Consider the following 21,443-nt stretch of genomic DNA (forward strand, 5'->3'; position numbering starts at 1 on the left):
CCTTGGGTCCCCTGTCCACGAGCCTCCCCTCCCGCAGCGCCGTGGACAGAAGGAGCCTCTAGGGGCTGCCCACCTGCCCTGCTCCTGCATACAGTCCCTGCATCTACTCACAGAAGCTGCTGACGCAGTTGACACAAAAGGGATTGCCACCAGTGGAGCCAGTTTCTAAAGCTCTGTGGTTAATTATTTTGTCTCGGTGAAGTGAAAGGAGGGTAAACAAACAACAACACATTAATTAGTCTGATCTGCACTTTCCCCATGAAAGAGAGCGAGAGTTAAACACTGGGGGCTGGCAGCTTCTCAGAGAACCTAGGGTCCTCGGAGGGCTGGCCGGGCAGGATGCAGCACACAGGGCCCAGCCTGCGCCCTTTCCAGCCCAGGTTCTGTCTCCCAGTGAGGAACTCCTGCCCCTCCTCAATGCCCCAGTTCTCCGCTTCCATGTCCTGGCGCTGGCACCTTTGCCACACTGAGTCTGCCATGGGGCTGACAGGTCCCTCAAAGGCCATGTGTGCTGAGCTGTTGCCTGTCAACCCCGCAGGGTGGACTGCTCTTTCAGGTTCCTGTTTTAAAGCCTACAATCACCCTCGGGCTTATCCTTATTCTGAATCCTGGTATGTGGCTTCCAGGATTGCCTGGGATACCATCTGCCTCAATATCATGGTTTCCAGATGGGCTGGAGACCCAGACACCCTCAGGTCCCCATGGTCACTCCTGAGCACTGGGGTCAGTGTAGAGGTCTACACAGTGTCCACAGGAGGGCTCCCAGCAGTCATAACTCTGTCTTAGAAGTAAAGACCCAGGCTTGCTCCTTAACCCAATTATGTGGCCTATTAGGTCCTGGGCAGGATCCGAGAGGTTACAGGCCCAGCCACTCCCAAGCAAGCAGTGCCTGGGGCATTGACAGCAAGCAGCTCACACAGCAGTTAGTCCTGTGGGTACTGATAATCTCTCGTGACCTGTCAACACTGAGACCCTCGTTGCTAACCTGTGACCTGTAGCTACCACAACACGGGAAAGGGGGACTCTGCTCAAAGTCACTAACAGGAGGGCTCTGGGGCAGGCTACTCTGCCATACCCTGGAGAGGGCATCCCCAGTAAGAGGGCCTGACCAGGCCTGGTCCTGTTTGGGTGTTGAAGATGAAGGGGTTGGGGAGGCAGGTCCCCAGTAGCCTTGGTGGGCCAGCCGCAGTGGACAGGACCTCTGCTACTGGATGCCAAATAAGATTGGCATCAAGACAGCCGTCCCACTTCCATCTCCCTGGGAAGTGGACCTGGCATGTGTGCTGGTACCCAAGATGAGCTGCACAGAGGCCCAAAATGTCCTAGGGGTACTGGCTTTGAATTTCTCCTGTGGTGTGAAAGTGAGTAAGCCAGACCAGTTCTTCTGGCCAAAGCAAGCCCTGGCCCCTCTGAGGAAGCTGCACCATCTTTTGGGATCTCTGAGCCTTGCTTGGGGAACTTCTGGGAAGTTGATGAGGGTCAGGAGTTGCCCCATGTTGGGCTAGGATGGGACCTGGCCTTCCCACACCCCTTCCATCTAGTCCTCATGCCTGCTGAGCCCTCCATTCCCAGCAGCAGGGCTGGGAGTCCTGGAGCAGAGGCACCTCCTCACATCCTCTCTGTGTCCACAGGCTCATATCTAGCAGGAGCTGGGCCAAGCCCCAGGTTTCCGCAGGAAAGGCAGAAAGGATTGCTTCAACCCAATTACCAGAATGTACTCGCATCATTGGCAGCACTGAGATCGGCCGGCCCGTTTCTGCCTGGATGCCTGCTGGGGTGGGGTTGGCATGGCAACATGGGCTCTGAGCTGCCGAAACTTGGAGTCAACTCGTTGCCAGGAGGACAGAAAGAACAACAGAAGAGGATGCCTTTCTGTGTGATGTAGGTCAGACAAATCCTGGCTAATCCCTGAAAGCCACATACCATAAGCAGAACTGGGGCCTGGGGTCTGGCGTGAACACATGCGATGTAACGACAACTCCCACTTACACAGCTGTGCCAGGTAAATGCCTAGTCACCTTTCGAGATCCAAAGCATCTGCCTCCCTTAAAGCCCTCCCTGGCCTCCCAACCCCTCTTACACCCTCCCTTCCTTGCAAAACCCCTGACTGTTCCTCTAATCAGAAGTATCTATTTGCACATCGGGCCCCCCACCAACCTGGGAACTCCCAGCAGAGCAACAGCAAGACCCAAATCCTAGCCTTCTGTGGCTGTGGCAGTGGCAGTCCTGCTTTTGTTTGCCCTGCTCCAATCCAGAGGGAGGGCTATGCGCCACACCAGGCCAATTGGCACCACAGCCCCTTGATCCCAAGCTGAACAATCACACGACCCTAGCTCTTTCTGGACCCTTCAGGAAAGAGGCCTGCATTTTCTCTGAGATGGAAGCACTGAGAGCCTGAAGCTTTTGGAGCCTTCCTTGAGAGTGAATCCAATTCAGAGGAAAACAGACCTTAGATCTAGAAGGAGAGAGGCCAAGTCCCAGTGACATCTTTGAGCTCGTTTCCCTATGCCTGGGACCAACATAATCCCCAGACTTTCCAATTGGCAAAATACCCTTTGTTCTAGACACCTTGAGTTGGGTTTCTGTCACTTGCCACCAAAAGAATCCTGTCTCGTATATACCTGCTACATGATCTTTCTAAAACTTAGTTCTTATCAGTTCCCTTCCTGTATAGACCTCCTGTGGGACCTCCTGTGATACCCCTTGGCCTGCCCACTGAGCAAAGGTGGGCCCCCTCCTGAGTCCTCAAAGGCCTGGCAAGATCTGGTGCCTGCAGTTTGTGCCCCACAAGCATACCCCAGAGATAGCAGTGTAGACATTACAGGCACAGACTCTGGTGTCAGATGTGCCGGGTTCAGGTCCTCCTGCTGATATTGGACAAGTTACTTAACTGATTCTGAGCTGCAGTTTCCTTATCTGTTAAACACACATAGTAAGAATACCTCAGGGCAGTTGGAGATGATGCATGGGCAGCACTTAGCATGGTGTCTGCCACATCTCTAGTGCAGTCAGCCCTCCATAAATGTGGTTCCTCAGTCTTCCATATCTGTGGAGGTAGAACCCTTGGATATGGAGGGCCAACTATAAGGGACTTGAGCATCTCTGGATTTTGGTATCTGTGGAAGGTCCTGGAATCAATTCCCTGTGGATACTGAGGGATGACTATAATATTATTTTTATTATTGTTACTACTATTACTGTTAATTTCCTTGCTGCAAAGGCCCTTGGTACTGCTGGAGCTTCAAAGTTTCCTCCTTGTGTGGTTGGTTGCTTGACAAGGAACATGACGTGCTAATCCAGATGAGGGGTGAGGATGGTGCAGGGATGCCAGGGCCTCCATCTCTGGGCAGGACTGTCTGTTGCGGGCTGCTCGTACAAGCCCAAGTGAGAGGCCTCTGCAGATGCCAAATGCAGGCAGAAGGGCCATAAAATTTTCAAAAAGAAACTTTCCATGGGAGCTATTAATGCATCATGTGGTTTCTGAGAATAGGAACAGGCTGCAAGCAGCTCTGTGGCACTCCTTCAATCAGCCAGCCTTGGCATTTCCATGTCAGAACTCAGAAAGCCCAGATGAAGCCAATTCTTGCATGACTGGAAAGAAAATCTCTAGCCAGGTTGGCGGTATACATGCCAAGGTGCCTGAACTAACCTGATATTTAAAATTGCAGTATCCCTGGGTCCCGTGGGGCACTTGCCCTGGGAGTGTGGGCTCCATCATAGGAGGGGGCTGAGTTTGAAGATCTGGCCACCCTGCCCTCTATGGCCTGCCATTCCAGAATCATCTATTGGTGACCAAAAAGGGGGCCATTAAGGGGAAGGCTGGATGGTGGCTCATACCTAAATCTATACCCAAGCCATCCTGAGCCGCATCTTCTCTCATCCTCATTTACCATTGTCTGACACTCAAGAACCTGCCTGCAGCCAGATCTGTCTGTCTAGAGTCTGCTGGAAGCTGAGGCCCACAGGGCTCCCACCAATCCTGTGCCCTCAAAGGGGCTGGGCCCAGGGTTGGGGAGATCCTGAAGGGTGAGGGCTTCCTCCATGATGAAAATCAGGTCTGAGATTGCTCTGTCACAGGATCTGCTCCACTTGGCACTGACAGGGCAGCGCCAGGGCAGTGCCTTAAGCGAGGCCCAAATCAGGAGCCCATGTGCCAACAGCTGAGCATCGGGATGGGCATGGGCCGCCTACCTCAAGGGCTCTGAGCCGGCCCGGGTGCTAAGCTCTGTGTCTGAGCATCGCCTCACAAACATCCAGAAGCAGGGGATCCTGGAACCCCCCAGCAGGTCACATCACCTGCCTCAGGTGATCCCTATGCTGTCTGCTGTGTGACTAGCTAAGGGCCAGCCCCCAACATGCACCTGGTTGGCCAGCACCACCTCCACCCTCAGGAGAGTCCCTCCTCATAGACATCAGGAGGAATCTCACTTCTCTCATGCTCTGCTGTTGAGGCTTCTGTCCCAGCAAAGTCCCTGCTTCCCTGACATGAGGGCTGATGTTAATGGTTCATGAGCTGAACAAGGCTTAGAACATAGTTTGCTTAAGAAGCAATGACAACATACTTTCTGTGGGAGTAGAACTTTAAATACAAGTCCACACAAATGGCAGGATTTATGCAGACTCAGTGTTCAGCTGCGTTTCAAGTACAGCGTTTCCTCCTGGAATGGGTTGGCCTGCTGAACAGTGTGTAGGCATTTCAAGGCACCAGAGAACACAGATAAAGACAACAAACCTCCCTAAAACGGAACAGACTTGCTAAAATTCTTCCGAAGGGTATCATTTCACATTCAGCCTCAAGTCTTCTATGCAAAGAACATTTAACAAACCGAGTCCTGGAGGAGAATTTATGCAGAGATTAAAAAGCAAATCAGTGTGAATGAGTAAATAAAATCAGGCGTCAGCACCTCACCCACCCTCGTCACAGCACTGGGCAGTCAGCCGAGGGCTACATTTCTGCACCAAGACTGGATCTCACTCACCACTGAGGGCTGAAGCCCTTTGTCCTGGACCCTTTCAGAGACCTTGGACCCCAGGCCACTGCTACCCTCAGGTCCACAGTACCACAGGAGCCCTTGGCTCTGAGAGAACCAGCCAGAAGACCCCATCCCCCTGAGAGAGGATGCCCCAGCTCAGGCTGAACCATGGACTGCTTGCTTGAGGAGGCCTCTGACCTACCTGTGGGGCTGTCCTGGGCCTGTTCCAGAATTTGTAACTGGGAGGGGATTGGGGCTGCTGGAGTCTGTTGCCCAGGGTTATGGGCCTCAGAGCTTCATTTGCATAGGATTGCGAATTAGTCATTCATCCTCAGCAAAGACCAGCAGGAAGACATCATGGGTCTGCAGCCCCCTAAGTTCCCTCTAATTGCTGCTACCAAACCTGCCTTCCAAACCTGTCTTCTGAGGCTCTGGGTTCCAATTAACCCCTGGTCCTCTGGTAGTGGTGCATTGTCTACACCTGCTTTTGGCTGTTGAATCCTACATTTCTGAAAAGGGGGACAAGACCTCTTGGCTCTGGTCATGGAGACCACATGTCCCAGATTGCAAACGTAGACATGCTAGTATAGACCATGACACGTCTTTATTCAGGAGTGACTAACTTAAAAGATAAGCATGCTTTGTCTTCATGAAGATCTGGGTAGACTTTTCTTCCCTTTGTGTCCACATCTGCCTCCAAGCCTGAGACAGGACTCTTGCCTCACTTCCTCTGGCCCCAAGAGCAACAGGAGCATGCTTTCTAGGCATGAGGCAGGACTGTACCTCCCAGTCCCCTTCCAGTTGGGTAGGATCGTGTGGCCAACTCTGGCCCATGAGCTGTGAGTGAATGATGTGTGTCACTGCTGGGCCAGAGTACTTAACAGCAGATGTGAGACCTTCTAGAGTTTTCTTCTTCTGCCACGTTGACCTGGGTCCCTGGCTGAAGAGACATGGAGCAGGGCTCCAGCTAACCCACATGTAGTAACCCATCCTATCGAGACCAATAGAGGAAGGCTTCTGATTTGGCATTTAATCAGCCCATTTACTGAAAACAAACCTTCCTGATTGACAGCCCTTGGTTTCCCAGGAATATGGAGAGATCTACTGTCCAGAACAGACTCTCTTCAAAAAGATCTTCACTTTAAATGATAATAATGATGTTCCTCTGCCCTGAATCCAAGCCAGATGAGTCACTAACTCTTTCCTATGCCCTCAATGTATGGACTGAAAAATTGATTTCTGCTTTGTACCTGTGGTCCTCAGGACTCTGAGGCATCAGGGAGCTGAGCCTTAAAACTTTGATTTTTAGTAGAAACACTTTCTGCTCAGATGAGAGGCTGTGGCTGGTGATATAGGTAGCAAGTAACTCCGTAGACATGGGGAAGTAAATCCACTGGAAACTTCTGCCAGGGATTGGTGTATGGGGTTGGTTCCAGGGGCCAAGCAGGGCCTGCAGGGGATGGGAGGAGGGAGACTCGAGGGTCCACTGAGGTGGACTGCAGGTTGAGGTGTAGTGAACAGCCTGTGCTTGATGCTCAGGGGTCAGAGCCAAGAGGCCAGGTGTGGTCAGGCTCTGCCAGGTTGTGCTGGCTGATGGGTGCCTGCCAGGGCTGGTCAGGGGCAGGGCCAGGGGCAGGGCAGCAGATGTCAAGCTGGGAGGCTGGGGGTGCCCAGCATCCATTCCCTGTAAGTCAGATGCAGCACTGAGACTGCTCGGGGTATTTCACAGCGAGGGGCCAAGAATTTCCAGAGGCAGAAACTTGCTTTCTAGGTGTGTATATTTGAATGTGGGGGTGTCCTCCTAGAGGGTATGGAGACAGAAAAGTGGTGGGTGGCGGGTGGAACAAGCAGTGAGCAAGGGAGGGAGGTGAGGCGGGGCGTCAGAGAGAGCTGAGGTTAGGCACTAGGGAGGCAGATTCACTCAGGAAATCTTGCGGGCTAGGCTGTGCCTTTGATTGCCACAGTGACTGCCACATCCCAGACTGCAGGCCAGGAGGAGACACCGGGGGAGGAGCAGCTGTGGAAAATGGGCCTGAGAGGAGGATCCAATGCATTCAGTTAGAGTTCATCCCTAGTTGGGTTTGCTTAACTTAAATGCCTAGAATGTCCAGTTAGCATCCCACATCCACCACGCAGACCAGACTAGCCCAGAGTCTCAGAGTACTAAGAGCTTGCCTGTGCTGGCTGCATTCTGCGAGGGCTGACCCTCTGGCTGGCTGAGGGTCTGGGCAGCCACCCAGCTTGAAGCTACCTGCACCACCCCCACTGCCAGACAGAAGGTGGACAGGGTGTCTCACCAGACTTTCTGGTGAAGTTTCGGAAAGAAAATCTCCAGAACGGAGGTAAGCACCAATGAGAAAACAGTCTATGCAGTTTCAACCAGATTTGCTTTGAGAAAGAGGCTCAGCAGGAGTCTTAAGCTGCTTGATCCTCATCTGTCCCTCAGCTCTCTGCCCCATGGTCCTGGGCAACCATCCTTCTTGTTCCCTTCCTATCTTTGGATTGCTTGCTATTTCTCAGAGCCCCTTGTCCCCTCTTCTCTGGCCCGCCCCCGAGGAGCTAGAACTTCCCCTGCCTCTTCTCTTGATTGATCTTTCATGGTTCACCTGTCCCCAGGTGACAGCTAGCCCAGGTGTCTCTCCTGATCTCTGACCCCATGAATTGAACTGACAGCTCTCCACTTTCCCCTAAAAGTTTATCATTCCTCTTCCTCTACTTCTCTAATACCAGCTCTGTCTCCTGCGTCCTCCTCGGACCCTGGACCTCATCCATACCCCAGCTCCTCTCACCAGCCGAGGGTTCTGCCTCCCTAACCCTCTGCATCCATTCCCACGGCCATGCCTAGTTCAAACCTCGCCCTCTGCCACCTAGACACTGCAACAGCCACCATCTGGTCTCCCTGCAACTGGCCTCCTCTCCTCTTGTCCACATAGCAGCTGCTGGCATCTTTCTAAACTACACATCGGACCACATTGCTCCCCTGCTAAACTCTTCAGTGCCCTTGTTGACCCCAAGAAGATGCACCTGGTAGGGAAGGACAGGAAAGGGGAGGCAAGGCCCAAGAGCCTGACAGCTCTGTGTCGCCTCCTATTGTTGGAGTCCCAGGGGCCCTTGACCTGCACAGTTCCCCACTGCCCCCTTCTAGCCCTCCATGCCTTTCCTGAGGCTGTTTCCTCATCTGTGTGAAGGGATGAGGCCTCAGCAGAGGTGCTCAGGGTATGAAAGTCACAGTGATGGTCTCTTCAAACCTCAGCCAGTCCCCTCTCTGTGGCCCCAGGGGTAACTAGAGACCTTTGACCCAGCTCACATGGGCCATTACTCTCTTGAGAGCTGGCAGTTTCTATGCATTAATTGCACATTTGCAGTCTGCACACCAGAAAGATGACCAACCTCCCACACTTTCAGATTTACTATGCTAGACACAGAACTGAGAGAGAGGAGGCTTGAGCAAAGTTGGCCCATCCCTCAAAACAAAGGGAGGGAGGACCTCATGTGTGTGGCCCTATGGGGTGTCTGCAGGACCAAAGGTCCTGCCCACCTGGCTGATACCAGCAGCCTTGAAACTCACTTACCCTTTTCAACCTCCAGTCCTGGGGGGGGCATGTGGGTTCTGTTTTTCTTTTGCAGGCACTCAGTATTTTATCCCATCATCTGACCCTACTTGTGTGTTGAACATGGTAGGCAGATAATAGGAACCCCTAAAGACTGGCTGACAAGTGTCAGCCCTGCCCCCTGCAGACCTGGAGTCCAGCTAGGGCAGCTTCAGCAATCCAGCTCATCTGGGACCACTGCAGCCTGCTCAGAATCTCAAACTCATTTCCTCCCTCCCTTCCACTCTCTCTGTGAGGTGCGGCTCAGCTAAGAGCCAGTTTGTGGCAAAGACATGAGGGACACTAGAAATGAGCCTCAGAAAGGCACAACTAACAGATCCACCTTTTGGGACATCTGAGCAGATGTTGCACAGCACACACCTCACAGAATGTGCTCTTGACACCGATGGTACATTTACACTGTACAGCCACCCCAAGCAGCTACTGTTGGCCCCATTTACAGATGAGAAAACTGAGACTCAGAAAAGTACAGGACAGTCCTTGAGAGATGTGGCCCTGTCACCAGAACCCAATCTTCCTTTCCTCTCTACCTTTCTCACCAAGGTTGATTACAAGTGCTATGCAAATATATTCAAAACATTGAAATGAGCACTATCCAGCACCAAGCCCCCCCTACCTCCAGGACAAGTTCCCCACACTATCCCCCTTGTCCTGCTTGTTCTTGCCCCTCATTTTCCACAAAACAAGATCCTCACCCTTTCTTTCCAGTCCCTGAAAGTTACATTTGTCACCCACTCCCACTGTGCCCTTGTAGTCTCCCTCCCTCCTTGTGGACTGCTGGCCTCATCCAGCTTCTCTTTTCTCTTTTGTTTTTCCATCCAGTCACCATCACCTAGGATCCCCAAATCTCCCTACCTCCAGCTTGGTGACCTCCCCAGAGACCATGAAAACATTTAATTTGCCAATATTTGGGAGGGGCAGGTTCTTAGAATGGTCTTGCTGTCCTGGCTCCTGGACTGAGGTTCTCAGCTGTCAGGGGAATCATTGTGTTTCAGGTTTCTACTTTTATTCCAGTAGTTTGAATTAGTCTTTTGGGGATGGATTCAAGACTAGGAATTATGAGGTAAACTTTAAACTTCTGATCATGTTGCCAAACTGCTTTTCCACCAAGGTTGTTTGAGAGTGCCTGTTTGAGGTGGAGGGTATAGCTCAAGTGGTAGAGCACGTGCTTGGTATGCATGAGGTCCTGGGTTCACTCCCCAGTACCTCCTCCTCATTGAAAACAAAACAAAACAAAACAAAAAACAGAATGCCTGTTTCATAGCAGCATTACCAGCTCTGGGATTTAGCATTAAAAATAAAAATTTATAATAGTTTAATGGGTAATGATATCTGATTACATTTTCCAAGATATTTAAATTATATTCCTTCATTTTTGAGACGTGCTGCTTCAATCCTTTTCCTCCTTTTTGAAGGAGTTTGTATTTTCTCCATAGATTTGGGTGTGTCAGACATAACCCCCTCCACTGGCATTGAACTACATTAGGGGGGGCTCAGAATAGGACCAAACTGCCTGCCCCAGATTTCTTACCCCAGAGTTGTGTTTTCAAACTTTTTAATCAAGCAGCAGAACCTTTTCTCAAACTATCTCACCCAGCACCTCTTTATATAAAACATTAAGAGATAACCTATGAGGAGAAGCCTGGAACCCCCCCTTCCAGAAGTCCCTGTCCTACCTGAGGAGGGGTCGTTGGGACCTTCTTGTTCCGTCTGAAGAGGGAGCACACAATGCAGAGTCAAGGACCTGAAAGGAAATGAGCGGTTCACAGAGGTGTATGGAACTCCACAGCCACTGAGCAGCTCAGTGCAGGTGAGCCAGGTACAAAGATCAAAGGGCCCCACCTGCGCTGGAGGCACTGCCACACCCTCCACGTCGCCAAGGAGAGGGGGTGGGCCCGGCTGTCCCCACGAAGCCCAGCCAGAGGGGGTGGGGGCGGAGGTTTGTGCAACAAATCTAGAGAAGCCCGAGGAGTAGGAGGATTGACAGGTGGGGAGGACTCCGCGGGTGGGAGGCATGAGGCTTCCATGTGGACCCCTGGACCCAGGTCAGGCCAGAGAAGTGCGGGGTCGGGGGCAGAGAGAAGCGAATTCAGAGCTCTAGCAGCGGGGCCTGGGTTTGATCTGATAGGCGAAGCTAGAACAATCGGAGCTCTCCAGGAGCTTTGTGTGATCTCAGCCTTGCTAAGGTACCTGGGGGTGGGGGAGAGCTGAACCCAGACCCGGAAAGAGGGCCAGTGGCTACCGAGACGGGGGTGAGGTGCGGGGAGGAAGCCGCGTTGAGAGGAAGAACTGAGGGATTTTGCTGCAGATAAGGAGTAGGGTTAGACAGATCGGCGAGGGGAGACTGAGCGGGAACACTTCGTGAACTCGGTGGGGTCTTCGGAGGGGACGTTTGGGAGGACACCCGTGTGAGTGGTGATCTTTGGACACCAAGGCACCGGTTCCCCACATTCCTTTCTAACCCAGTCCCAGGATCCGCTGGCCCAGTCACTCACTCTCCTGCCGGGGTTCTTAGGTCCGGTCTCTCTCTGGCCCCGCCCTTCTAGCCCCGCCCCCGGCCTCAGGTGCTGGACCCGCCTCCGATTTCTGGTCCGGGTCCCAGGGCCTCAATCACTGCCTGGCCCCGCCTCCTGAAACCTCGCCCCAGGCAGCTCTTTGGCCACTTCGCCTGGCCTCAAAGTCCTGCTCTTTAGTCCCGCCTTCCAGTCCCCAGACCCACCCCCGACTTTGCAGCCGAATCCTCCGGGCTTGGCCCCGCCCCCTGGACTCAGGTCCAGGAAGTTCAGCCCCCACGCCCAACCCCGTCTCTGCGCAGCCCATGACGAGCTCGTCGGCCCTCCACCGTCTCAAACCAGTTCTGCTGCCGGCCCAAAGCCCGTTTTACCACCTTCACACTCCACGCAGGGTGACCGTTACTCCCCAGGGCCAATCTGGACCAGCCCATGTCCTCTATATACACTTATTTTGCAAATCACCCAAACTAAGCATTTCAGAAGGATCTGAAATTTGAGTCCTAAGGGCTCTGTCCCGAAGCCAAAGATGTTGTGGAAGAGTTGAGGAGTGTCCTCACTTGGGAAACAGTTGGCGCCCTCCTGATCAGGAATCCACTAGAAGAGCTCCAGTGAGACAAGGGTTCTAGTCAGCTGAAAGGTCTTGGGCAAGTCACTGAACCTCTGAACTTCAGATGCCCTCTCCCCTGTACCACTGGGGGTCACTACAGGGTCTTGGATGGCCATGGCCAGGACCAAATGAGTACAGATCAGAGTGGGAAGAAGGAAGCCAGAGCCCATAGGTCCTCGGTCTACATGCTCTACCTGAGTGGGCTTGTTTCCATGGGGACACCCTGCTTTATTTCCTCTGAGTTAAGGTTCTGCAGGCATCCCTCCCCACCCATAGCCTGGGGAGTCCAACCTGCTGAGAGGTCAGAGGGTGGCCTGCTGTCCTAGCCTCCAAGGCAGGCCTTGTCCCCTGTGCTTGGGACGCCTGCCTCCTCACCCTCAGTAAGCTGACAACCTGTATTCACAGTTGTCCTTCACTCTCTTGGTGGGCTGACCTGCCTCCTGGACCACAGGCTGGCAAGCATCTGAAAGTGACCGTAAAAGAAGCAGGCCTCTCTGGGGCTGTCCCAGCCTGTGCAACTCTCAGCCCCCACTTCCCTCTCCCAGAGTCCTCACCTCTCAATGAGAAATTTGCTAAGGAGGGTCTTTGTGCTCAGATATTCCCCAAACTATCCTCAGCTGCATAGCCTCTCTTCCTAACAAACTCTTCTGGAAAATCCCCTGTGTGTTTTTTCAAAATAGAATTAAAGTCCAGGAACTAACTATTTAGGGAGGGGTTCCTGAGGGGAAATGGAATCTCTGCAACCTTGAGATAACAGGACCTTTCCTTTTCTCAAAAGAAAAGAAAAACTTGTCAGATCATTGATATTCTGAGCCAGACCTTGTTTTGAAATATGCTCGCCTCTGTCCTTTAACAAACTACAGCCTTTCTCCCTCTTCGAAAATAAGATCACATCAAATCAGGGATTAGAAATGGGAAAATTCAATCAGAGCCTCCCTCTGCCAGTTACACTTCTCAATACACTCCCAGGCGAGCAGAATCAGCTCCCGCTACAACCCAGCTCAGCATCATCATTCAACACGCACCGGTAGGAAATGGTGAAACAGAAGGACCTTTCATCCCAAGTGAGCGAGGCCTGCAGCACTGCTCTCCTAGCTCTGGAAGCTGGCGGTGTCCCGGACCAGTGGAGTCTGGGCCTGTTGTTTAAATAGGCAGTGGGAGGGGGCAGGGCTGGCCTGGGGGGCGGGCATGGAAAGTGGGCCGTTTACCTAGCACAACAAGGCAGTGTCCGCCGAGCCAGCAGTGGTCCTAAGCACGCGCCTGCCTGCTTGTCCGCTATGAGCCTCAAGCCCACAGGCCCCTAGACCACAGACCAGCACCTGGGATGACCCTGATGGACGTGCAACTCTAAATGAGACCACATGCTCAGATGCATGGAGCTTGGTCCCGGTACCTGGATGCCTCTACCTGTCTTAAGGCATAGCCTGGGCAGCAGAACCAGCTATGGAGTTAGACAGACCTGCTCCCTAGACCAGTAGGTAGTGGCCCCAAGCAAGGCGTCTCTCCGAGCCTGTTTCTAGTTTCTTGAAATAAGGATAATAACACCTACTTCATAGGTCCAGAAATAATGTTTGCAAAGGGCCTCTCACCCAGGAGGTTGATTTTACTTATCCACATGGTGATGCTAGTGTCAGGTACCTTTAACAAGGTTTAAGCCCAGAGAGGTTTGGTAACATACATAAAGTCACACAGCCCTCCAGCTGAGTGTCAGGGTCAGACTTCATGCAGACCTGAGACTCAGATGAGTTGACAGAAGCCTCTTGAGGTGAGGGTGAGGAGCCATTGCTGGCCTTGGGGTAAGGTCTTGACTGAACTCTGGAGTTACCCCTAGATCCCCAATACCAAGGCAAGGGAAGAGGCATGGCTAGACAGGCATGCTGAGATGGCCTGTCTGTGCATGTGGTTGGGACCTTGCAGTGGGGTGCAGAAGTACCCTAGAGTAACTACTAGGGATGGCTGGTAAGAGGAGCTGCCCCCACACTCCTGCTAATTCATATATTGAAACCCTAATCCCCCCAGTGTGGCTGTATGTATAAATGGGGCTTTTATGGAAGTATTTAGATTACATGAGGTGATACGGGTGGGGCCCAATCCAATAGGATTAATGTCCTTATAAGAAAGACATCAAAGAGCTCCCACCACCTCCCACATTCATCGAGGAAAGACCGTGTGAGGGTTGCAAGCCAGGAAGAGAGACCTCTGTAGAAACCGAATCAGTCAGAACCTTGATCTTGGACTTCTGGCCTCCAGAACTGTTAAAAAAGTTAATTTCCTTTGTTTAAGCCACCCAGTCTGTGATATTTTGTTACGGCAGCCCTCACAAATTAATACAAATGAATGGGATTAAGGGGTTGCTGGGGAGCATGAAAAAGGACCATGAGTGAATTCAGAGGTTTCCAATTTAGGCAACAGTATGGGCACTGAAGTCATGCACTGGCCAGGGGTCAGGTTGGGGAAAGCAGGGTGATGGTATTGAGGGATATTTGCGTGGGTGTGACCATGTGGCAGCAGGATATTCAGACCCAGAAGTCAGAGAAGTCTGGGCTGGAGTAGGATTTGTGCATTATTAGGAGTGACTAAATTTCGTCAGATCACTTACTATTTTTTTTTCAGTTGGTCCATTCTCATTCCAGTGTCTTTTATATCAGCTTTTGTCTTTCTGTAAAAAGGCAGACATTCTCCTTTGCTTTTAAAAAGTATAATTGTGCACAGATTCTCCCCAATTTTTAAATGGCTTTGTTTCCTCCTACTTGTACAAAGCAAGTCTTGAGGAGCATAACTGATGTGTGGTAAGAATACACGTGTGGTTAGAATTGCACATTTTTTCCTGAGGTTCATCTTTACTCTTGTGATACCAGTTCTCTTGTGATACCAGTTCTCTTGTCATTCTTGTCATTCCAATTTCAAAAGAACATATCTCCCTTCACTTCAGCTTGCCAGATAATTTATCATTCAGAAATTTAACTAGCAAATGTTTATTTCTTTCTGATGTTTATTTCCCTGAGAGTCAAACTCTAAAGGCACAGTGTGTGTACTTCAGTTCTAGGCCGAGCTGTCTTTTTTGCCTCTGGAAACTTTTCTTGTATTATTTCTTTCCAGATGTTTCCCTCATCATATGCCTCTTCCCACTCACCTCTCTTTCTCCTGTTTTAGGACTGTGACACCATTTCCCATTTTCCAAATCATTTGCATCTCTGTTTGCTTTGTGTCTCTGTTTCTGGTTTGATGTTTTATTTTATTGTCCACATCACTGCTTTCTTTTTTCTGTTGTTTCAGTTATACAAACTACCACTTGCAGATGTATTTCAATTCTTTCACAGTCATGGAATTAAAGCCACTTTTGTTGTTCTGATCTGTTCCTGTTAGTAATCTTTTGGTCATTTATTTCTTTCAAAGTAGTTATTACTTAGTACACCTTATTTGTTCTTGAGGCTTTGCAGATTCTGTCATCTAAAAACCAAATTAATTGACATTTCTTGAGGGCCTACTGTGTGCAGACACTGCTACTCCGTATTTAGTGCTGTGGCAGGTGCTTCCCTTCCAAGTTTAGAATTCTGCAGTTAGAACTGCTTTGAGGGAGGTTCTGATTAAGATTTATTCCATCTTGTTCCAAAAGAGATTCAAGATGACTTAAACTGTGTTCTATGAACAGAATGATAAGATTCTTTTTTTTTTTTTTAAAGCAGTGAGAGAATTAGGGCCAAGGGAAAAAAAAAAGGTAGAAAAAACACAAAGTAGCCAAGCAGAGACAGGAAGATGGAGTGAGTGAGGGGAGGGCCTCTTGATTCTCACAGTTGGCACAAGTGGGCACAAACGGGATGTGTTTTAAGACTGAGACCTGTCCTTTTCATTTTTGTTGGTGGTGTTGAAATGACCCTTTGTTTTAAGTTCTTGCTTAAATGGCTGTAGCATGGAAGGAGCTCCCATGGTGCAACTCACTTTGCAACCCCCTAGGGTGGGAAACACTTTTTTATCTTTTTCTCAATAGGGATAGAATTGGAAAGAAACAGAGGTGAGATACACTCATGAAGTGTGGGTGGCTGCATGTAAACACTGATACAGTCGCCTCCTGCTCATCTTCCAAAAGTCAGTATTGATTGAGCAAGTAATTAGCTGAGTATTTCCTGTGCTCTGAATCAGATCATTTCCCTGTTTTGGGGTGGCAAGTGTAATCAGGGAGAGAGGAAGGCTTCTCAGGGGCTCTCTGTTCCCGTAGAACTCCAGAGTGGCCTCATTTCACACCTCTCAGGAAACAGTTTTCCGAGTGACAGATTGATTGGTGTATGGGTGGTTACCAAAAAAGATTCTACTTTATTAGCTGTTTGTCTTGCAAAGTTAAATCCTTTTTTTTTTTTTTTTTAACTTTATCAAAATGTCATCTTCCTGGGGTTTAAGAATGTGCCCTCTGGCTTTGAGGGAAGATTTGCTGATCCACAAGTGAAGAGCTGTCATGTCAGGGTCTCACTCAAGCCCTTGAGTGATGAGCGTAGCCAAGGCTGCTCACCCTGAGGCGCTCTCTCAGCGGGGTAGAGGGAACCCAGGGGTAGGCAGGCACCAAAGGGATGTTGCCAAGCCTCATCCTGGTGCCTGAACTGTCTTTTTTTTTTTTTTCTTTTTTCTTAGATATATCAAGGAAAAATCAAAATCTCAAGATTCATGTACATGAATTCTCATGTTTAGGTAGGTTTGCTTTTCTGTTTGAGGAGGAAACAGAAAACATTCCACTTACTCATTTTTAAAATTAAATACAAGGAAATATATTAAACAATTAAAAACTATTTGGTTTCCTATTGGTGGCAGTTAAAGAAGAGAGAAAGACAGAGGGGAGGTTGAAAACAGTAGAGGGAAGGCAGGGGCCAGAGTCCCGTCCCCAGGGACCAGCCCTGCCCTCCCTGCTCCAGCTCCAGTGCTCCCAGGCAGACGATCTGTCCTTGGCCCCTTCTTCACCCTCAACTTGTCCTATCCAGACCCAATAGGACACTCCCAGCTCTTCAGTCCATTTCTGGTCCCTGGTCCCGCTTCCTTCCCCTCTGGTCTCCTCATTTCTTGCCTGCAGGGTTGCACAGCCACCAAGCCTGCATGTGGCCACTTCCATCATGCTCCATGTCCAAGCCTGTGATTCCCACCACAAGCAGCTCTGAGTTCTTTCGGCCCTTGTCCAGCATCTCCAGATCTTCCTCCATGCACAGAACAAATCCTCCTACCTTGCCTGCTGGGGGCCCTTGGTGATGGGGCCCTGCCTTCCTCAGTCTCACTTCTGACTTTTTCTTCCTCCCACTGATTCATTCTGATGGCCTTAACATCTAGCTTTCCTCTTTCCTGGAACATGCCATGCTCTTTCACGCCTCCGTGCCTTTGCACATGCTGTCCCCTATGTCTGGAACATTCTCTCTGGTTGATCCACCTGGCAACCGGCCTCTAAGGCTCAGCTCCACAGCTGTCAAACCCCTCCCTTCAATCATACACCCACTGGGCTTTGTGCTGGCAGCCCAAAGCCCACATGCGCCGAGCACAGAGCCTAGTCCCTGAGAGGCACTCAGGGAACCTTGGTTGAATTAATAAAATGGTTTCTAGCCAGGCCAGAGCATCAGTCATCAAAAGTTTCAGTTCCTTCTGTACATATCAGGTGGCACAGCAGGAGTTATAAGAAAACTGCTCCCAACTCTTTGAACTAGTGCATCAATGAGGCTGCCTTGTGTTAAAGGAGATATACAAAAATGTAGCCTTAAAGGTGAAAAGACTTGTGTGAACTCACGTATGTTGTGGTAGCCCCTGCAGCTGGCTGAGATCGTCACTATCATCATTAGTGTTTTGGGGGCACCTGTTGTGTGCCAGAAACTGTGCTAAGAGTGTTGCTTGCAGAACCTCTTGTTTAATTCTCTAGACAGCCTGGGGAATTTGGGCATTATTGTTCCCATTGTCAGAGAGGGTAACTGAGGCTTGGGAAGGTTAAGTGATTTGCCCAAGTCATACAGCTAGAGAGTGGTAGAGCCTAGACTCTGTGGAGAAGACTTATCCATGGCCCCATCTTGGCTTACAGGGCTCCCTACTGTTCAAGAGGCACCCATGGGCCAGAGAGAAACACCCCAGGGATCTGGGAAGGCTTGTATGCACCACCTTCCTCCTTTGCTGCTGCCCTCCTCTGTCCCAGAGGGATTTGAGATGGATGCTGCCACTCTTTGTCCTTAGTACCTGAGTATGGGTTTGTCCAAGGGCTGTTGTCTTGGACAGAGAGCCGGTGAGGCTTGGAAGGTATGAACCAGCAGGAGCCAGGTAGTGCTGTTGCTGGGGGACCCACAGAGTTTTGGAGGGACACCCTGGCCAAGCCCATTGTCTGTCACCAGCCCTTCAGCCTTGCCCCCATCTGTTCCCCACACAGAAGCAAAAATGGTCTTTCTGCATGTCTTTCTGAGCACCTTCCAAGCTTAAAACACTTTCATTGCCCCCAGAATCAAATCCATGCCCTGGGTCCACCATCCTCTCCCGTCTCAGTCTTTGCCAGTCTTCCCTCCTCTGCTTGTGCCCTCCTGTGTCCTCCTGTGGTCCTGGTCTCTCTCAGGGCATGCCTTACCTCATGCTGTCCTCTCACACTGTCCCCTCGTGCTGGAATCCCCTGCCCTGCCTGGCTGGCTGCCCCTCACCTTTAGGTCTTAGCTGAAAGTCTCTTCCTCAGGGAAGCCTTCCTGATATCCCCTGGTGTTCAGTATTAGGGCCTCCTTCAGGGAGATGAGCTCTGGAAGGGTTGGGACCTGCAGAACGTGTCAGACAGTCCTGGCCACTTGCGTACAGACAAGGCCATGGGGACTGACCCCAGGGCGGGGGAAGCCACATACCCCAAATGTGACTCTCTAAAGGGAGACAATGAATCTGGTTCCAGAATGCTGGCCTCATAGTGGAAAGGGGGCTGTCCAAGAGGCGGGCAGGTGCCTGGAACGTGCCAGGCCTGTGGCCCCAGGGACCTAGTGCTAAAGCCACAGCTGTGGACACCAGTTCTCAAGGAGGGCAGGTGGAGGGGAAAAGGGGTCAAGGATAGAACCTTGAGGCTCATCCCATTTTTGACTTGGTGAGGAAAGAGGAGCCAAAAAGATCACTTGGGGAAAGGCGGAAGAATGCAGAAAAGGTGGCTAAAATATAGCACTGTTTTTATTTAGTTCTCAGATAATCTGACTTTTTTTCTGTTTCACTTAGAATAGCTGGAACAGGAGGGCCCTACGTGGCAGTGCCTGGGATGAGAAACCCGTGTGTCAAAGCTGCTGCCGAATCCTTCTCTATTTTTACCTTCCTGACACTACTTCTTTGAGCCCCGAGGAGGCATCCTGGCCTGAGGTGGCCGGAGCCGGCGTCTCTGAGGCAGAGATGGCTAGCCCTCACCTCGTTCTCCAGAAACCACCAAAGAGCCGGTTATTCACTTCTCTGGACCAGAAATAAATGCATTAGACAAATGTTCTCAGGCAATCTTGAGGGATGTGAACACAAAATCATCCCCTAAATTACTTTTGTTTCCTTTCCTCGGTTCAAAGTTGGGTTATTTGTTCGCATTAGTTACATTAAAATTGGACAGTAATTAACGTTCTTAAAATAGAAGGTCCGTATCCCCAAGTTTAGAAGGAAAAACCACCCAGGGAGGAAAAAAAATGTGGACATGTGTGAAATGCCATTCCATTAGCCACAGCCTTTTACGAGCCTCAGCGAGAAGTGCCTGTCAGGTGGGGTCTGTGGCTGCCCGTGTCTGCAGCTGCTTCTTGTTCTGTCCCTGGCTCCAGGTCAAGGCAGCCTTTGACATCCGTGGTCAGGAGCTCTGGGGGTTCGCCAACCTCTAATTACATTTCTTTTTTTAAATATTGATAAACAGTCCCTCTGTTGATTCAGACCTTTTCTAAACACTGAGCCTGTAGCTGTTGGCTCCAAACAAAGAGAGCAGCTCCCCCAGGCCTCATCAGGCTGTGGAGCTTCTACCCGGGCCTCCTCTGGGCTCTCAGATTCTCAAACACTGAAGGAAGAAAACTGTCCCTCTGGGTGGGCGTGGGGGGAGGTCACTTTAGGATTCAGAATCAGGCCTGGCTGGGCTGTGAGGGGAGGCCCCGCTTTCCCTAGGTGGGGAATTCTGGCCTCTCCTACTACCCGGGCTCCTACTCTGGGTTCACGGTGGAGGTGCGGGGGGGTGAGGCAGGAGGGGCCACCATCCAGCTCCACTGCCCTGTGGCCTCATGCCCCACCGCCCATGTCACCACCTTGCTGCATTTATGAATATCAGTTCCTGGTCCCACGGGCTTTGGCTGTAAACAGGACAACACTGGTGTCCTCCCCTTCCCTTTTCCCCAACACGGCTGCTAACTGGGATGGACGGGAGTGGGAGTGGAGGGGACTCCTTCTAGTCCCAGGGGGTCCAGAAGAGCTAAGTGCCACCCATCCCATCTTGAGGACACCCACACAGAAGGACCCTCTGGACCCAGGATCCCCCAGACATAACTAATGGCAACATGAGGTGGGAGGGGTGGTCCCCCTTCCTCCTGGATGACTCAGAGCCCAGTCAGCTGCGTCTTGCCCAGACTGCCAGGTTCCCTGTCCTCACTAATTAGAAGACTTGGCCAGTGGCCAGATATCAACATCGCTTCTGTAGTGACCATGTCCAGAGAGGAGCGCCTGGTTACAAGTGCGGTGTGTCAGTGATGTCCGTGATGCCCCAAAGCCCTTGGCTCCATGGGACTGAGACCAAGTTCCTGACATCATCATACCTCTGCATTCTACACCACAACAGGGCAGCTGCTATTGTTGTCACCATTTTACAGATGGGGAAACTGAGTCCCTGAGAGGTAAATTGTACTGCCGAAGATCACAGTGGAGGAGTTGGGATTTGAGCCCAGGTCCATCTGGCTCTGAAACCAGAGCGATTCTCAATCTACTTTGTCACAGAGCCTCCTGGTCCCCCTTCCTGCCTTTGGCAAGTGGCCTCTAGAAGGGGCCACCCTCAAATATATGCAACAGAGGTGATGTGGTCTGGGTAGGGTCAAGGTGCGGATGCCAGCAGCCATGGTGCTTCTTGTCAAGTCTTGCCCAGCATTGCCTGGGTGACCCCTTAGTTGGAGGACCTGTTGATGTGACCCATTTGGGCTTCAATTTAAGAGGCAATTATAGATGAGCTCAGTGACCATCAGGCCCTTCTGCTACATCCCAGGAAATGGACCTAACCCTGTGAGAGGGTGAATCAGATGTAATCAGCTCCTAATTCAATATGGTGGCTCTATCAACATTTATCAAGATGTAGAGGCTGGTCCAGTGAGTTAGACAGCAGTGGTGGTCAGATTAGACTCAGACAAGAAGAACCAACCAGTACTTTCTGACAGCTTTTTAAAAAGTTAAGTGGAAGAAATGAACTTTTTCAGTACTATACATTACAGGTACACACACTCATGTCCCAGACACAGATGAGAACAACCTTCAGACTGGCCATGTGCACACCTGCAGCCTCATCCTGCTATGGTCACATCTTTCAAGTCCAGCCTAGACACCTAGAACACTGCCCTGTTCAAAACCGAAGCTGGGAGGTCAACCAGTGGGTGAGGCTGGCCCTGCCTTCCCCGTCTCTGCCTGAGGATCATAAAGCTCTCGGCCACTGAGCTCATGTACATGACAAACTTCTCACCAGCTCTGAGTGGGAGAGAATTCTCTTCTAACTGGTAGTTTGGAGTCACTTAGGACAAATACTAATCAGATTATTGGAGATTGTGATTGGATCTGT

General features: G+C 50.9%; 1 protein-coding gene across 4 annotated transcripts in view; it reads right to left on the minus strand.

Moving 5' to 3' along the window:
• The window catches only part of SMPD3 (sphingomyelin phosphodiesterase 3), a 79,660-nt gene that overhangs the window by 16,392 nt on the left and 41,825 nt on the right, over positions 1-21,443 (minus strand). Inside the window, exons 1-2 of one of the 4 annotated variants that reach the window (XM_032486606.1) lie at positions 12,730-12,818; positions 10,261-10,328 (exon numbers count right to left, since the gene is read on the minus strand). The exons of 1 other annotated variant lie outside the window; for it this stretch is intronic. The gene's annotated coding sequence lies outside the window, so the exon portion shown is untranslated. Of the gene's footprint in view, positions 1-10,260; positions 10,329-11,079; positions 11,112-12,729; positions 12,819-21,443 lie in introns of those variants that run through there. 2 more of the 4 variants (XM_032486607.1, XM_032486605.1) reach the window with 2 other exon arrangements.

This window comes from Camelus ferus, chromosome 9 (genome assembly GCF_009834535.1).
Source record: "Camelus ferus isolate YT-003-E chromosome 9, BCGSAC_Cfer_1.0, whole genome shotgun sequence".
Classification (NCBI taxonomy): domain Eukaryota; kingdom Metazoa; phylum Chordata; class Mammalia; order Artiodactyla; family Camelidae; genus Camelus; species Camelus ferus.